This window comes from Apium graveolens, chromosome 10 (genome assembly GCF_009905375.1).
Source record: "Apium graveolens cultivar Ventura chromosome 10, ASM990537v1, whole genome shotgun sequence".
Classification (NCBI taxonomy): domain Eukaryota; kingdom Viridiplantae; phylum Streptophyta; class Magnoliopsida; order Apiales; family Apiaceae; genus Apium; species Apium graveolens.
The window spans coordinates 1324672-1342753 of record NC_133656.1 but is presented as its reverse complement, the minus strand read 5'-3'; positions in this window follow the sequence as shown (position 1 = coordinate 1342753).

The window sequence follows — 18082 nt, the reverse complement described above, 5'->3', positions numbered from 1 at the left end:
TTACCACCATCATCAAAAACTCCAGTCCTCCAGAACCGCAGAACTTGTTGACTTGAAAATAATTCAGGCTGAGTTAAGGCGTACCCAACCTCACTATGTGCAAGAAGATCTTGCACAAAGTGCAATTCAGATGGGGCTTCAGCATGATCAAGAATTACAGAATAGTTGTTTGGAACAAACTTTGCTCCATCAATGATTAAATCCTTTGGTGCCATGTGAAAAAATATTGAGATTCAAGTATGCCTGTTAGGTGTTTGAGATAATGTCTGTATGAAAAACCAACGTGAGAAAGAATGAGAAAGAGAGTAAAAGTAAGAAGAGAGATAAAGTATAAAGAAAATAAAAGATTAAAGAAATCTTCTCTCTGTTGTTCTTATACTCAAAAAAAATGTTACCGTTGGACACCTGTCAGACATGCAGTAATAACGGATAGTTACTGGGCTCGAGAAAACAGGAATGATTACTTACCCAGTTGCCTTGTTTCAAGGAAAAACCGTTCCATTTATCAAGAGACACAGTTTTAATTCAAAATTTAAACCGTTAGCACTGATTGAATTATTTTTCACTGCAACATTAATATTCTGAAAATGAATCATGTTAGAAATGACCGAGATAATTTTGATGAATAAGTGCTGACAGAGAATCAGAACTTAAATGAAGACAAAATTTAAATGGTCATCAGAATATCAAGCAGGATTAATCAACACAAGATAAAATAACTCAGAGACAAAATCTTGAAGTAAAAACAGATTTCATTAATATATCAAGTCAATACAAATATGAAACAGAAATTACATCAATACAAGATTTTCCCTAAGCTTCTAATCCTAACGTCAACAGCTTTAGTCCTAGCTAAGAAGCCTGACAAAGCTGAGGATGAAGAAGAACAGGAAGAAGACGAGATTAAGTCATCTTCCTCTTCCTATCTTCGACGAACAAGATGGCGAGTCGTATGATTCGCTCTTGCTGACGGATAGCTTCCCGCCTTTCCTCCTCCATGCGCTCCAGATGGCGATGATAATCCATCTCGAAGAATAGAAGGTGAGCCAGCACCTCTTGTGGGACAGAGTCCCAGATCTCCTCAGGAATGGTTGTTATATGCCACTCCTGCTGCCACTCGGCACAACTGAGCTCCATGGTGAAGGTTTGTGTGTTCAAAAACATGTTGTATCGAACCATTGTGTTTTTGACAGAAGAAGGAGGATAAGTGTGTGAGAAGAATGTGATGGAAAGACTGATGTGAAGTGGTTGTTTATATAGGCAAAAGAATGCCAAGAGACACAAAGATATTTAATGCTGACAGGTAGAATTAATTCTACCTCGTCTCCCTAGACTTTGAAAAAGAATAACAGTCATTGGAAAGAGGAATCATGGTCTAGACAGCACAAGACACAAGAAACAGTGGACTGTTCAAGTACAAAACCATTAATCCTAATCATAGTGACTATTAATCTTCCACTTCAACATATGCGAGTTCAAACTGAGACTGTTATTAAATTTCATTCAAAGATAAGCCAAGTAAAGGATTAGACTGAGAAATCAGAACTTAGACCTATACCAGAACTTAACAGTCATCAGAACATAATTTCTTAACTCGAAAAAGGAATGCTCATCTTAGTAAATCCTCATACAAGTTCTTAGTTATGAACGTCAGAACTTAATCATCAGAACGTGTAACTAGAACTTGTCCTCAGAATTTGTGCAAAAATGACACAATGACTGTTTATCTAAAATAACATAGACCACCACAGAAATTTTCATCATTCAGATGGAGTGATTAGTGTGTGCATTAAGCTAAATAACAGACAAAGAGTAAAGTCTGATTCACTTCAGTACATCTTAGAAATAAGGCATAACTAAAATTCTGCTAAAGAGCTGTCATTATCCTGAAACCTACTGATGAATGAGTTCATGCTTGAGTCCACCTCAACTGTTTTGTGCTTATTTTATGCATCTTTTGAAATTCTATTTTACAGTGGCTTCTCAGTGTAAGTGAGTCACGACTGTTTATTAGAATTTATGCTGTTATCAGAGTATTTCTCCAGTAATCATAGAGTGTGAAAAGTCACCAAGAAAATATTTTGCTTTTCTAATGCATATTTACTTAATACCAGCAATGCACTTGGGTCGTCCCTTTCACATTTTTACTCTAGATCTCAAAGGAGTACCTGATTTTATTCTTTAATCTTTTTACTTTTTCTTTTGATAAGAGAGGTTTATCAGCACTTAGTACAATCAGCAGTTTTACTAGTATCAGAACTTAACAGATGAGTAGCATTATTCTAATTTGTGACTTAGTAATAAGATATACAAAGTGAACTTAACTAAGCTCAGTTATCAGAATTTGCTAGTGTCATAAGATTTCCACTGAAATAATTACTTCTTCCATGGAATCATTTGTTTATTGAAGACTACTAGGTCAGTATCTAGCACAGTTATCCTCATAGGATTGAATAGGTACTAGAACAAACATATCACTTATCAGAGTTTAGAAACATATATCAGACAACAGTCAGTACTTAAAGACATTTATCAATTAAGCACAGAATACACAATGAGATTAATTTTGTAAATACTGAGCATAAAGTCTGATAACACATAACAAGTCTAAGCAGATTTAAAGAAAGAACCTGAAACCATTCCAAAGTTCATTTACCAATCTTGTAAAAGTAGCTTCATATAATGGTTTTGTGAAGATATCTGCCAACTGTTGATCTGTGGGAACAAAATGCAATTCCACTGTACCTTCATCCACATGTTCCCTGATGAAGTGGTACCTAATGCTGATGTGCTTTGTCATTGAGTGTTGAACTGGATTACCTGTCATAGCAATAGCACTTTGATTATCACAGTAAATAGGGATTTTGAAATATGTTAACCCATAATCCAGTAACTGATTCTTCATCCAAAGAATCTGTGCACAACAGCTTCCTGCAGCAATATACTCTGCTTCTGCAGTTGATGTGGAAATTGACTTTTGTTTCTTGCTGTACCAAGAAACCAATCTGCCTCCAAGAAATTGGCAGCTTCCACTTGTGCTTTTCCTGTCAATTTTGCAACCTGCAAAATCTGCATCTGAGTAACCTATTAGTTTAAAATCTGATTCTCTAGGATACCATAATCCCAGAGCAGTTGTTCCTTTAAGATACTTAAAGATTCTTTTTACAGCTGTTAAGTGAGGTTCTCTTGGATCTGCTTGAAATCTTGCACAAAGACAGGTAGCATACATGATATCAGGTCTACCAGCAGTTAGATAGAGTAGAGAGCCAATCATACCTCTGTAGTCAGTAATATCTACTGATTTACCGGTATCCTTATCCAGTTTTGTTGCAGTGGCCATTGGAGTGGATGCACTTGAACAATCTTGCATTCCAAATTTCTTTAGCAAGTTTCTGGTGTACTTGGTTTGACAAATAAAAGTGCCTTCCTCATTCTGCTTGACTTGAAGGCCCAGAAAATAGCTAAGTTCCCCCATCATACTCATCTGATATCTTGACTGCATTAGTTTGGCAAACTTCTTGCAAAGTTTGTCATTTGTAGATCCAAAAATGATATCATCAACATAAATCTGGACCAGAAGTAAGTCCTTTCCATGGTTGAGGTAGAATAGTGTTTTGTCTATTGTCCCTCTATTGAATCCACTTTCCAGAAGAAACTGAGCTAAAGTCTCATACCATGCTCTAGGAGCTTGCTTAAGTCCATAAAGTGCTTTATCAAGCCTGTAGACATAATCTGAATGTTTGGTATCTACAAAACCTGGAGGTTGTTCAACATATACCTCTTCCTCCAATTCTCCATTGAGAAAAACACTTTTCACATCCATTTGAAAGACAGTAAACTTTTTGTGAGCAGCATAAGCCAAAAATATCCTTATGGCTTCTAACCTAGCAACTGGTGCAAATGTTTCATCATAATCAATTCCCTCCTGTTGAGAATATCCTTTTGCAACCAGCCTTGCCTTATTCCTTATAATTATGCCATCACTGTCAGTTTTGTTTCTGAATACCCACTTTGTACCAACAACAGATCTATTCTTTGGTCTTGGCACTAGGGTCCAGACTTTGTTTCTTTCAAATTCATTTAACTCTTCCTGCATTGCTTGCACCCAATCAGCATCTTGAAGAGCTTTTTCTACTTTCTTTGGCTCAGTCTGAGAGAGAAAAGAATTGTATAGACACTCATTTGAAGTACCTGTTCTAGTTCTGACACCTGCATCAGGATTTCCAATTATCAAATCAGGTGTATGTGATTTTGTCCACTTCCTTGCAGATGGAAGGTTTTCTCTAGAACTGGATGCTCCCCCATAATCCATGCTATCTTCATTTTCATTTTCTGATGCTCCCCCTGAAACTATGCTCTCTGAGTTGGATTCTTCAGTATTTAGATTTTCAGCACTATCAGAACTTGGCTTATCAGAACTTGACAAATCAGAACTTGAAGAGCCAAATGCATGTTCTGATGTTTCTTGAGATGTGGTAGGATCTTGAGTATGCTCCCCCTGCATAGGTGCATCTTCCTTTAACGTAGTCACCACAGTTTCAATAACATCAGAGTTTAATCCGTCAGAATTTGTAGTATCAGGACTTAGACTGTCAGATTTTTCAGTATCAGAATATGAGTCTTCATTTTCAAATCTCAACTGATCATGGTCAACGAAATCTTTAAGACCAGTGATCTTCTTGTCATCAAAAGAGACATTGATAGATTCCATGACCACTTTTGTTCTCAAATTATAGACTCTGAAGGCTTTTGTGGAAAGTGGATATCCAACAAAGATTCCTTCATCAGCTTTTAGATCAAACTTTGATAGCTATTCAGGATGAGTCTTGAGAACAAAACACTTGCATCCAAATATATGAAAATATTTCAGATTTGGCTTCTTTTTCTTCACCATCTCATATGGTGTTTTTCCATGCTTGTTAATGAGTGTTGCATTTTGAGTAAAACAAGCAGTCTGCACAGCTTCAGCCCAGAGATAGGTTGGAAGCTTTGCTTCTTCAAGCATTGTACGTGCAGCTTCAATGAGAGTTCTATTCTTCCTTTCAACAACTCCATTTTGCTGTGGAGTTCCAGGAGCAGAAAATTCCTGCTTTATTCCATGGCTTTTGCAGAACTCTTCCATTATCAAATTCTTGAACTCAGTGCCATTATCACTCCTTAAAATTTTCACAGAATCTTTGACCATTTTATCCAGCTGTTTGACATGATCAATCAAGATAGATGCAGTTTCACTTTTTGTGTGCAAGAAATACACCCATGTGTATCTGGTGAACTCATCCACTATGACCAACGCATACTTTTTCTTTGTAATAGACATGACATTTACTGGACCAAATAGATCAACATGTATAAGATGATAAGGCTCAAGAATTGATGATTCAGTCTTGCTCTTGAATGAAGATTTTCTTTGTTTGGCTTTCTGACATGAATTACAAAGACCATCAGGAGCAAATACTGTGTTTGGCAATCCTCTTACAAGATCTTTCTTGACCAGTTCATTTATATTGTTGAAATTTAAATGAGAGAGTTTCTTATGCCAATTCCAGCTTTCTTCAATTGATGCTCTACTTAACAGACAGATTGCAGAGCCATCAGTACTTGTTGAAAGCTTAGCTTTATAAATGTTACCACGTCTATATCCTTTCAGAACAACTTTGCCTTTAGATTTACTCACAATTTCACAGTGTTCTTCAAAGAAATCAACATGATAACCTCTGTCACAGATTTGACTTATACTCAGAAGGTTGTGTTTAAGTCCTGAGACCAGAGCTACTTCTTTAATGATGACATTCCCAAGATTGATATTGCCATATCCCAATGTTTTTCCAATGTTGCCATCTCCATAAGAAACACTTGGGCCAGCTTTCTCCACAAAGTCTGATAGCAGGGCCTTATTTCCAGTCATATGACCTGAACATCCACTGTCCAGAACTAGAATATTTTTCCTGTTGCCCTGCAATCATAAAGACCACTAATTATTAGTTTTAAGGACCCAGACTTGCTTGGATCCTTTGGTCTTATTAAGTTTGTTAACATTTACAGCGGATTTAGCATCAGAGTTTATGTTAACATTTTTCTTATCAGAATTTACATTATCAGACTTTGAATCAAAATTTATACTAGAAGGAACAATGGAAACTTTCTTCAAAGAAGGTTTTATTTGATAATAATCATAGTATAGACTATGATATTCCTTACAAGTATAAATGGAATGCCATAAACTACCACAATGAAAACAAGGATTTTGTGGTTTGTATCTAACTGACTGACTCTTAACTCCTGATTTCGAAGGTAAGGAGTTAATATTCTTATTTTTCCTGCAAAAAGAAGCCAGATGGTTAGAACTTCCACAGTTATGACATGTTTTCCTAGGTGCATCAGGAACAGGTTTATAATCATTGCTTTTATTCACACCTTCCTTTCCATTCCTATTTTTCCTAGGTAATTTTACCTTGTTTGCATTCTTGACATCTTTCAGCTTATGCTTAAGCTGCTTCTTTGTCATTAAGCCTATGTTTACTTCAGCTGTCTTTTCCTGTTTTAGTTTGTCAGAAGTTAATTCCTCTTTAACTTCTGATTTCTCATTATCAGACTTTACAGTTACAAACTTAACAGGTTTTAACTTTGGCTTTTGCTTAACAACAGGCTTAATTTCTTCAGTTCCTTTATCATTCTTATTTTCTCCATAACCTAAGCCCTCTTTCCAATTTTCACTACTTAGCAAATTTTGAGTTGTTCTGCCAGAGTTAGTCCAAGTCCTGATTATCTCTCTTTCCTTTTCTAACTCAGTTTTTAGAGATTCATTCATTTTTAGCACTTCATCCCTAACATAAAAAGCATCATCTCTATCCTTCGGAGTTTGATGGAATATGACTAACTCTTTTTCTAAGAAATCATTTCTTTTCTTATATGCAAGATTTTCAGAAGTTAATCTTTCACATGTTAAAGTTTGATCTCTATAGCTAACAAACATGGTTTTAAGATATCTTCTCAACTCATTCATATCATCAGTATGAAAAGCATAAGTAGTCTGAGGTACCTTTGTTTCAGCAGCTTCAGAACTGCTCTCAGCAATTTCTTTATCAGCATTTGCCATTAATGCATAGTTCTCCTCACTTTCAGAGTCTGAGGTGTCTGTCCAGCTTTTCTGCTTTGTGACAAGAGCCTTGCCTTTGTCACCCTTTACCTTCTTGCAGTCATGAGATATGTGGCCTTTCTCACCACAGTTATAGCATTTAACATTGGTGTAATCTCCTCTGTCAGACTTTCCTCCTCTTCCTTCAGATCTTCTGAAATTCTTCTTATCAAAACTTATGCTTTTCCTGGGAAACTTCTTTCCCTTCCTGAACTACCTGTATGCAATCTTTGTGATTCCTTTCACCATAAGAGCACACAGTTTCATCATCTCCTCATCAGCATCAGTCTCAGGCAAGCTTTCAGAATCTGAGTTATCATCACTCTCAGAACTTGATGACTCAGTATCAGACTTTATGAAAAGAGCTTTACCCTTGTCTTTCTTTGAGGAAGCTACTTTGGGAAATTCATCTTCAGCCTTAAGAGCAACTGTCCTTGACTTTCCTCCTTTCCTCTTGCTTCTTTGTTCCATCTCCAGCTCGTGTGTCTTGAGCATTCCATAGATTTCGTCAAGAGTCGTTTCATCAAGATTGTAGTTGTCTCTTATTGTCGTTGCCTTCAAATCCCAGCATTCAGGAAGAACTAACAGGAACTTAAGGTTTGAATCTTCAAGATCATACTCTTTATCAACCAGTGACAAATCATTCAAAAGTTTGACAAATCTATCATATAAATCATTCAATGACTCATTATTCTTTGAGTCAAAGTGTTCATACTCTTGAGTGAGTATTGTCTTCCTGTTCTTCTTAATTGTGTCAGTTCCCTGACATCTTATTTCCAGAGCATCCCATATCTCATTAGCAGTCTTGCAGTTGATTACCCTGTTTGACATTACATTATCAATGGCACTATGCAGTAAGTGTCGTACCTTAGCATCCTTAGCAATTGATGCTATGTCCTCAGCAGTATAATCACTCTTCTCCTTTGGTACGGTCATTGCTGCTTCACCTGCAACTGCAACAGCGAGTTTGGTTGGTTTGTGAGGACCTTCCTTGATTCTATCCAGGTATTCTGGATCTGTTGCTTCCAGGAACATGGTCATCCTTACCTTCCATATGGGATATTCAGATGGTCTCAGTATGGGGACTCTGATGGTCTCATACCGACTCTGAATTTATGTCTTTGGTGGTTCCTCAGTTGTGGTAGGCTTAGTTGGAGTTTCTGTGTCCGACATGATTGTGTTTGGATCTTTAACTGTATGTAAGTTAACAGATAGGCTCTGATACCAATTTTTAGGTCACACATACACTGTAGAGGGGTGAATACAGTGTATAGTACACTCAAATCGAACTTAAAGAACTTGAGTAACAGAAAACAAACTTTATTGAAACAATAAACTCTGTTACAATATGGAACTGTTACCTCTCAGTGATGAACAAATATCACGAGAGCTGCTAGGGTTATATAGAATAATAACTTCGATAATGATAACACTTATAGTGTAAACCCTATGCCTGTGTTTATATACTACACAGTTACAAGATAATCGCTAATTGATATGGAATATAATTCTGCTTCCTAAAATATATCAATCAGATATCTTTTATTCCAAGTATTCCATTCTTCACAGAATTCCTTCTTCATGCATATCTCTTCTTATGTTTTATCTCTATCTTCTTTCCTTTAATCAGCTACTGTCCTTATCTGATCGTCCTTCAGCACTTAAGTTCTGATATCTATCTTCTGATGATTATCTCCTGATAATATAAGTACTGATATCCTTAAGTCCTGACTTCCAGTATGAGTACTGATCAACAGTTAAGTACTGATCTATCCTGTTCACACAAGATCTGAAAGCTAAACATAAAACATATTAGCCATGACATTATCAAATATATCTAACACACCGATGGATGTACTATCATATGCTGATCAGCCCGTATGATATCATAAGGTCATGATTCATAGAAACATGTCCCCAAAACACGAATACTCAAACAAAAGGCAATATCTCTGCCTATGGCATAAGTTGTATCATAATATTTCATATAATATATAGCCCTCCGCTGGACCGTCCGCCCCGGTCACTTACGTATTCATCCAATCTTAAAACATTTTATTGGAAGGGGTCATAATAATCGACACCCTAAATAACTTTATTCGCCCATTCACTTGGCAAGAAAACTCGCAACAAAATCATCTTTCTCAAGTATAAAACATTTATAAATCCGATAATTGGATAAGTAAAAACACGTGACTATTCTGAACATAGAATAGCAGATAAGTACTTACATAAACAGAATCATTTAATTCAGCGATATATAAAACATTTATCTATTCTGAACTGAGAATAGGGGAAACAATACTTGCATAATAGGATTCAAAATAAATATCACTTGAACAATAAGTGAGTACAGGGATACTTGCCTTTGAGATTTATCAGTTAGTCACACTCGCAAAAACGCATCTATTCTGACATTCTGTCTCAAAACCTCACCGTCTTTATTCTACTAATCATTTGGCCTGCTGCTCATGTAGTGCTACAACCTAATATTCCATACTATTCAACTCTAGCCTTCATCCATTTCATCTGGTCCTGATCGTCTTGAAAGACTCGTATCTATAATTAAAATATCACACTTTAATCGTCTAAACGATAATCACTCGATGAACTGCGCGTCAAAACCCTATCGTTTACCCATACGATAGCCCGCACATAATTATAACAGTCAAACATAAGAATTCTGACTCACATACGCACGTAATACACATAGAACGGAAACACATAACTCACGTATCACATAATTCATATAACACCTGCCTCGGTTTGTGTAATAACCCCAATTTTTGGGAAATTTTTGAAACCCTTATGAATAGTGTTTTTGCTGAATGAGAAAACTTTTCATGCCACACTACGTAGGGGTTCTGTTATTGATCTTCTGGGATATTATTAGTACTCTATGTGGTATATAAGTGTATGTAAAGATCGTCAGAATCCAATTTCTGAACACTTTGATTTTTCCCGGAAATCCACTAGATACGGAAAGAATTGAGAAAAAGGTAACAGAATAAAAAGGATTTAAATTAAAGGATTATAAGAGTGGATCATAAAAAGGAATATAATGTATTGAGAAAGGTTAAGGGAACCTAAGTAATAAGATCCCGGGTATGATCCCTCAAACGATAAACGAAAACGAAAGTTAAGCGAACCGTATAACAGATCAGCGGTCATTAGGCAAACAATTAGGAAGTTAATCAAAGGGATTAGAGAGGATGATGTCACCCAAACCTTCCATTTCTTCATGAAGCTCTCGGCTTCTTTCTTAAGAATTGGGAAGTCCAAGCTCCTCCACTTGCCATTTTACAAGGTAATTATCCTAGCTTCTCCTAGTTAAGTTACATACTTCCTAGAAATCTTAGCTTCAAAATCCTTTCCTAGCATTTCCCATAAATCATTCAAGAAGATGGTGAATAGTACTTTCTTGAAATTAATTTTTGTGTTCTTGATTTCTTTGAAAGAACAAGCTTGTAGGAGGTTAGATTAAGGCTTACATGGGCATTCCAAGGACCTTTCATGGATTAAAAGCTTCAAGGAAGGTATAACTCTTCATGGTCTTAGTTTTAAGTTTTGTTGTTTAGATTTCCTAATGTTTAGATGATGGGTTAGTGTAATGGGTGTGTAATCATGTTTAGAGCTTGTTATGAGTAGTTTAGTTGGTGAGAGGCATGATTATTGTGTGTTTAGAGATTGGTTGATTTTGTGATATTTTTGGAGTTGGAAATCTTGGTTATTAGTTAATGAACTTAAGTAAACTCTTAGTTCATAATTGAGAAATAAGTATGAATTGGAAATATTGAATTGTTGGGGCTGTTGTAGTATGGTATGGATGGATGTTGGTTGTATGAATGATATGTGGTTGAATTGTGGTTGTTTTGAATTGGTTTAAAATTGGGAAATCGCGTAAACATAGCCGTCGTAATGTCTGATTTACTTTAGACTGCTTTTGTTCATAACATTAGGACCCGAGAACCCCCTGCTAGTTTATGACCACTGCCATGTTTAGATAGCTCATGTTACGAGCTTCGTTTTGATATGTAGTTCGTTCGATTCCGATGCACGGTTTAGGAGAAACGACCGTTTCAAGTAATGGCGTTTCGCGAACGAAACTTTTCCCCTCGCCTTACTTTGAAACATAGGATAAAGACCAAAAAGGGTTAATTAATGTATGAAACATTTATGGTAAGTGTGTTAGGCAGTTGGTAAGACACTCGCGAAGGAATCGCTTTAAAACTCGTAAAGGTTAAATTATTAAAAATGGTGGAGCCGAGGGTACCCGAGTGACTTAAGCGAATCAGTGAGCGCAAAACAAGCGTTAGAGTCTAAGTTAGTTAAAGTATAGATTTACAAGTGACTTTGGTTTAATTCCAACTTACTTGTTGTTTATAGGTTACCAGACTCGTCCCGAGCCATTCGTAACCCCAGTCGCTCAGGCAAGTATTCTATCCGTTATACTGTTGTTGTGATGTAAATATATGTATATGCATTATCTTGTGATATTGCATGATTGTTATTAGCAAATTTTGCGATATATTGGAGCATGCTAATATGGTATATATGCATGTCTGTTTCGTAATCTGGTTATCTATCTGTTGATTTCAATGCTTATAGTTGCATAATACCTATGCTAGAAATAAGCAAGTAGTTGCGTATACCCTTAGTATAGGGGATAAAAGGTGAACATATTTCTAAACCGGGAGTCGATGTTCTCGAGTATATTATATATATATATATATTTATTTATATATATATATATGGATATAGTTTTTAAAACTATTAATCGAATAAGGTTTATTCGATAATTTTAACTTTATTTTATTAATGAATATTATTTTGAATATTATTCGAAGGCGTATGACTCCTTTTATTTATTTATCTGAATATTATTTGAATATTCATTCGAGGGCTTATGACTCTTTTATATTATTTATTGAATATTATTTGAATATTCATTCGAGGGCTTATGACTCTTTTATATTATTTATTGAATATTATTTGAATATTCATTCGAGGGCTTATGACTCAGTTTATATTATTTAATGAATATTATTTGAATATTCATTTGAGGATCTATGACTCCGATTATTTGCTGAGGTATATTCTTTATTTTATTAAAGAATAAGGTGTCAGTAATCAAACTTATTTTCGATTATTCAAATAAAGATAATACTTTCATATAAGTATATCTTTGGTTATTTAATACTCGTTTCAAGTATAAGTTTTAATACTTCTACTTCAATTATTTTTATAAAGATTATTCTTTATGGGAATATTATTTATATAATAATATTCAGTCATTTTCTAAATATTCTGGGGACTGATTTACTTCATTAAATCAGCTTTACTCCAAACACTCTATAAAGTGTTTTCGAGTCTTCAAAATGATTTTTAAAGTCAGAGCGGATCCCAAAACTCATTTTTATATTTAAGATCTTCCTTTTTAAGGGGATTTAAATACTCGCTCAAAACCTGGGGAATCCGGCTCTGTGGTGTATTTTATATTCGCAACGAGGTTGCAGTTTTGGTAAATGAATTGATTACTTGCCCAATGTTCGGGAAGTAAGCCCATCTAATTGAGTCGGCATAAGCGACAGGCCGGGGTACGGTCTATTATTGTGTAAGTGGCTGGGTGGCAGTCCATCAACGCGTAAGAGGCCGGGTGGCGGTCCAGCACAAGGTCCTTATGAGGCCAGGGTGATGACCGATGGGGGATTCATCCATCTACTAGTAGAAAAGGTTACTTATTGGTATCTTTGCCTGATCAGCAAGATATCTGGTTTATGCCAAAATTCTTTTCCTTCCAAATTTATTGGATATTGCAACTCTGTTCATACTTTACATGACAGAGGTTTTCAGGAAATGTATAAAGAAGATGTATATGTGGATATATATATATATATATATATATATATCAGAACTTAATGAAGTATATCCTAACTTCATTTCCTTTAATAATATTTCAAAGATTGAATCTATTCAAGTCTTATCTTGTGGTCTCATCAGTGGGATGAACTTTTGAAACTAATTATAACTTGAACGGTGGTAGTTCAAATAGTATTTGGGAAAGATATAAGTATATTGGGGTATCTTGTAACTTCATCTTTTAAACTTATATCTAATTAATAATTGTCTTATGAATGACAAAGATTTTCAGAAAAACGTTGAGACAAGGTTAGATATATGAGATCACCTTGCAACGATATTTTTTTTATATACAGTTATACACTGGGACTTTGTGTATATTATGCATGGAAGAGGACTTCCAATATTTTGAAAAGTATATATGTATATATATACTGAATATTTTGCGACTTCATCGCATTAAGATATCAAACTTGGTTCATTTCTTTTGACCAAGACTTTCATGAGTATTATGAGTAGGCTCATATATTGTAAATCATTATGCATATTATTTTGGTGGGCTTGCTGCTCACCCTTGCTTTCTTCTTTCATCACACAACAACAGTTAGGAAAGATGGCCAGACTCCAGCAGACCCAGCGCAAGCGCGTGGGAAGCGTCCCGCGTCTTCCCGTTGTTGTTGTAGCTGCTATAGCTGCAGAGGTAGATCTATTGTAGATCAGACCATCTACTTTTGAGAATCAATTATGTATAATTATAACTTGTGGCAGATAATGGCAATTAACTGTAAATTTATCAAGTAATCATTTTGGGTTGTAATAACTTTTAAATTGTGGATTCAAAGACTTGTACTTATTTAAATTTCATCTCTGAGACTATAACGGGTTGTGGTGTGTGTTAGTGTGGGGTCACAGCATAAGGTTATTTATTATTAATTAAGTGAAGTGATATTGTGGAAAGAAAGACCGTGATGACCCGGATCCCCGACCCCGGATCTGGGGGTGTTACAGTTTGTCAAAAGATTCGATTCGATACGTTTAAAACTGAAATCGGGTCAAAAATATGAATTATCGATCAATATTTGACTCAGAATGACTCACAAATCAAAGACCTTTCAATACAAAAGAAATTTGGTCTCGACAGTATTTTTAATTAAAGCGGAATATTTTTCTGAGTTTAGACGCGTTTGTTTCGTATTAATCGGATGAACGGTCTATTTATTACGAATAAAATAAGAATAAATCAATTCATAATAATATTAATTAATTTTTAAATACTCAAATATAATTTTTAAAAGCTCAAAAATAATTTTTAGGAATTATTTGGCTTAATTATAAATAATTATATTTTATTTTATTTTTTATAAATAAAATTAATTAATTAAATAAATTAATTAATCAATTAAATCCATAAATAATTAACTAAAATAAATTATAAATAATTAAATCAAATTCAGATTCTTGAAAATAATAAAAGAAAATAAATTTTGGAATTAAAATAATTCAGTTAATTATTTAAATTAATAACTAAATTATTTTTGAAATTTAAAAGTAATTTTTTTTAATTCAAAAATGAATTATGCATTAATTTTTAAAATAAAATGCCAGAAACAATTTTCTGAAACGGTTTTACAATTAGGAGGATCAAACGGAGGCCTTGGTGGGGAAGACAACCGGAGCGAAAGGCGGGGTGTCGCCGGAAACTGGGATTCCCAGAATCCGGCCGACTACCGGCCGAAGTCCGGCGGCGTCAATCCCTGCCAAAATCGCACCAAAACAATCGTTTTTCAGCGGATTTTCACTCAATACCAACTATAGAACATCATTCAATCTTTATTTGACCCAACCAATCAACTATCCATCGATTCCGATCAAATCAAAATATTTTTCCGATGAACAAATCGGAAAATCAATTTTTACTAAAACTCACACCAAAATCAACAAATTATATGGGGAATTAAAGCTTGATACACGTAAAATCTAACTCCTATAGCCATAACCTCTAACAATCAACAAGAATTCCAGAAAATAAAAAATTCAATGACCCAAAACCGATGAACTCGTCTAACACTTTCCAAACTAAAACTCTACAGATTTATGAATAAATCGGTTGTGTTGAACATGATAAAGCTTTTCATATCATCACAAACAATCAAAAATCACTGAATCATAAACCCCCAAAATCATATATGAACCCTAAAATTTTGAAATAAAGATTTACACATCCTCAAGATGATTTGATGATATATTATAAAAGAGCAGTTCAAGGGATTCAAATCGAGTACTCGAACATTGAAATTGGAGTTCTGCATCACCCTCAAATTTAATTTTGATTCTTAGAACTCTTCAAGAACACCAAGAACAGCTTTTTAGAAATTTTTCAGAAAATCAAACCTCAATTACTATGTGTTATTGAACTCTATTTTTGAAGTATAATATATGAAATTGACCAGAAAAACATGCTCTACAACATGGAATCATTAAAACAATCAGATAATCACGTTTACAAAAATTCATACTTTAAATCATATAATTTCGAATTTAAAATAAATAAATAAGAAAATCACCTTGATTTCTGTACTAAAATGGTTGAATGATTTAGAAAGTATTTTTCGAGAGCTTCGATTTGATATATGGTACGCCCGAATCGGAGTTCGATAACGCCTTCGTTTGTGCGTTTGATTTTCAAGAACGTAACGTTTTTAGGGTTTTCTCTGTATTTTCTAGATATTACTGAGTGATTATGATTAAACGAATAAAATTAAATAATAAAAAGGCTATATATATTTATGGAATATTGGATTGTGTTGGATCGTATTGGATCGATAAATTAGTTGTTTAGTCGTTAAGTAACTGCAAAACGATCCGAAAATATATTACTTAGCCGCTAAGTAACTATAAAAACGATACAATTTAATGATTTGAATAATTATCAAAACCGAGCTTATTATAAAACACCATATGAGAAAATAATGTAAAAATATCCCGTCTCTCGAGAATATGAGTTTTATTGATTTATCAAAACGTTGATCGTATCGAAAATTGTATGCCGGGACGCGTACAGGTCAAACCGTAATCCGGATCGAAAAAGTCAAAACACGAAAAATGTTCGGAATTACCATATTAGGTTAGGAAGGAGTTTTTCGAAGAGTTTCGGGTTGGTAAAACATAAAAATGGTTGAGGTTGGACGATTCCCGGTTTTATAAATAGTTTTGTAATTATACATAAAATAATTATTAAATCTGTAAATCATTATAAAATTATATAATGATCCAAAAATTACCAAAATAATACTATAATTATCTTTATTTTGGACATATTACAAATTAAAATATTCAAATAATATCACATATAAACATCCAAACATCAATCCAAATTATCATATAATTCACTAAAAGTCACGTAAAATCACATAAATAATTTCAAATAATAATAATAATATCTGCAAATATGGATATTACACTTCACAAATTTCAATTTTAGCAAACTCTAATTTTGGCATGTCTTTCACCAACTCTTTCTTGACCAGAGTGTTGATTGCCATGTAGTTTAGATGTGAGAGTTTCTTGTGCCATAACTTGTTTTGCTCTGTGGATGCCTTGGTGTAGAAACAACAAATTCCATCCTCATTTGTTGAGTCCAAGTTTGCAACAAACAAGCTTCTTTTCCTTGCTCCTTTTCGAGCAACGTCATTGGTTTTCTTGCTGATGAAGATGCATTCTTCTTTGTAAAATAGAACTTTAAAACCCTTGTTTGCAAACTGGCTGACACTGAGAAGATATACTTCAAGACCAGCTACCAATGCTACATCATCAATGACAACATTTCCAGAAATAATCTTGCCATATCCCATTGTAAATCCTTTGTTGTTGTCTCTAAAGGTCACCAAAGGGCCAGCCTTCTCCTCAAATTATGATAGCAGGGCCTTATCACCTGTCATAATCCACTATCAATGATCCATATGACTTTCTTCACTTTTCCCTGCACACAATGAGATTTAAGTGTGTTTAGCGACCCAAGCAGTGTTGGGTACTTTCTTCTTGTTAACTGATTTAACAGAAGTAGAGTTAGAAGTCTCAGAAAGAATAGTGTTCATAGATGTTTGTGAATTCTCCCTTGTAGTTGTAAATCCAGTACTAACTTCTTTACGATCTACTCTCAGCTTGTGGTAAATTTTCATTACTTTTAAGTTGCAGGGAATGCAGTCAAACTTATCACAGAATGAGTAGGGATAATTTTCATTGGCTTCATCATACTTGTAGGCTCCCTCAACTGGCTTGTTAACCATCTTTTTACAAAGATATGTTAGGTGATTTACAGAGCCATACCTTTCACATTTCTTTCTTGGAGCATCTGTAATATAAGAAAAGTTATTGCTTTTGTTTATTCCAATTTTTCCATTCATATTCTTCTTCTTTCTTGCATCTTCAGTTTTTATTTCTTTGACAGGTGTCTTGGAGTCTTGATTATCCATGAGCTTCATTTTAACCTCAGTAGCAGGAGAGATTTCTTTACTTGTCTTTGCAGCATCTTCATCTGTTAGCTCATGTTTGATTATTAATTCATTTTCACTGAGGTTAATGTCTCCATCCTTGAACACATGTGACTTTACTTTTCTTAGAATTACTGGGACATCTTCACTAGCAATCCTCTTGTCTTTGTCATCTGCAACTTTCTTTTTTCTATTCAAGGCCTCATAATCAAATCTAATGGCTATGTTAGCACATGGTTTATTTTTCTAATGGTATAATCCAACCAACTCAGATGCATTCTTGAAAGACCTCAATTTAACTTCATTTTCTCTAGCTTCTCCCTTAACATAACTTCAATTTCATTTGCACACTTGAGCTTGTTTTTTAGGTATGCATTCTTATTTCACAGCTACAAGCTCTACCATCAACAATTCAGGTTCTTGTTTCTCATTTTCATGTTTCTCATTTATCTTTATCAGTCTGTTAACTTCTTCATTGGAAGCAACCATACTTGTGCGAATGTGAAACATTTATGTGCTCATCTTTTCAACAGTTTTCTTATATTGATTCACATTTAAATCAATTGTGGTAAGAGTTGGTACCTGTGTTTTTGATGAG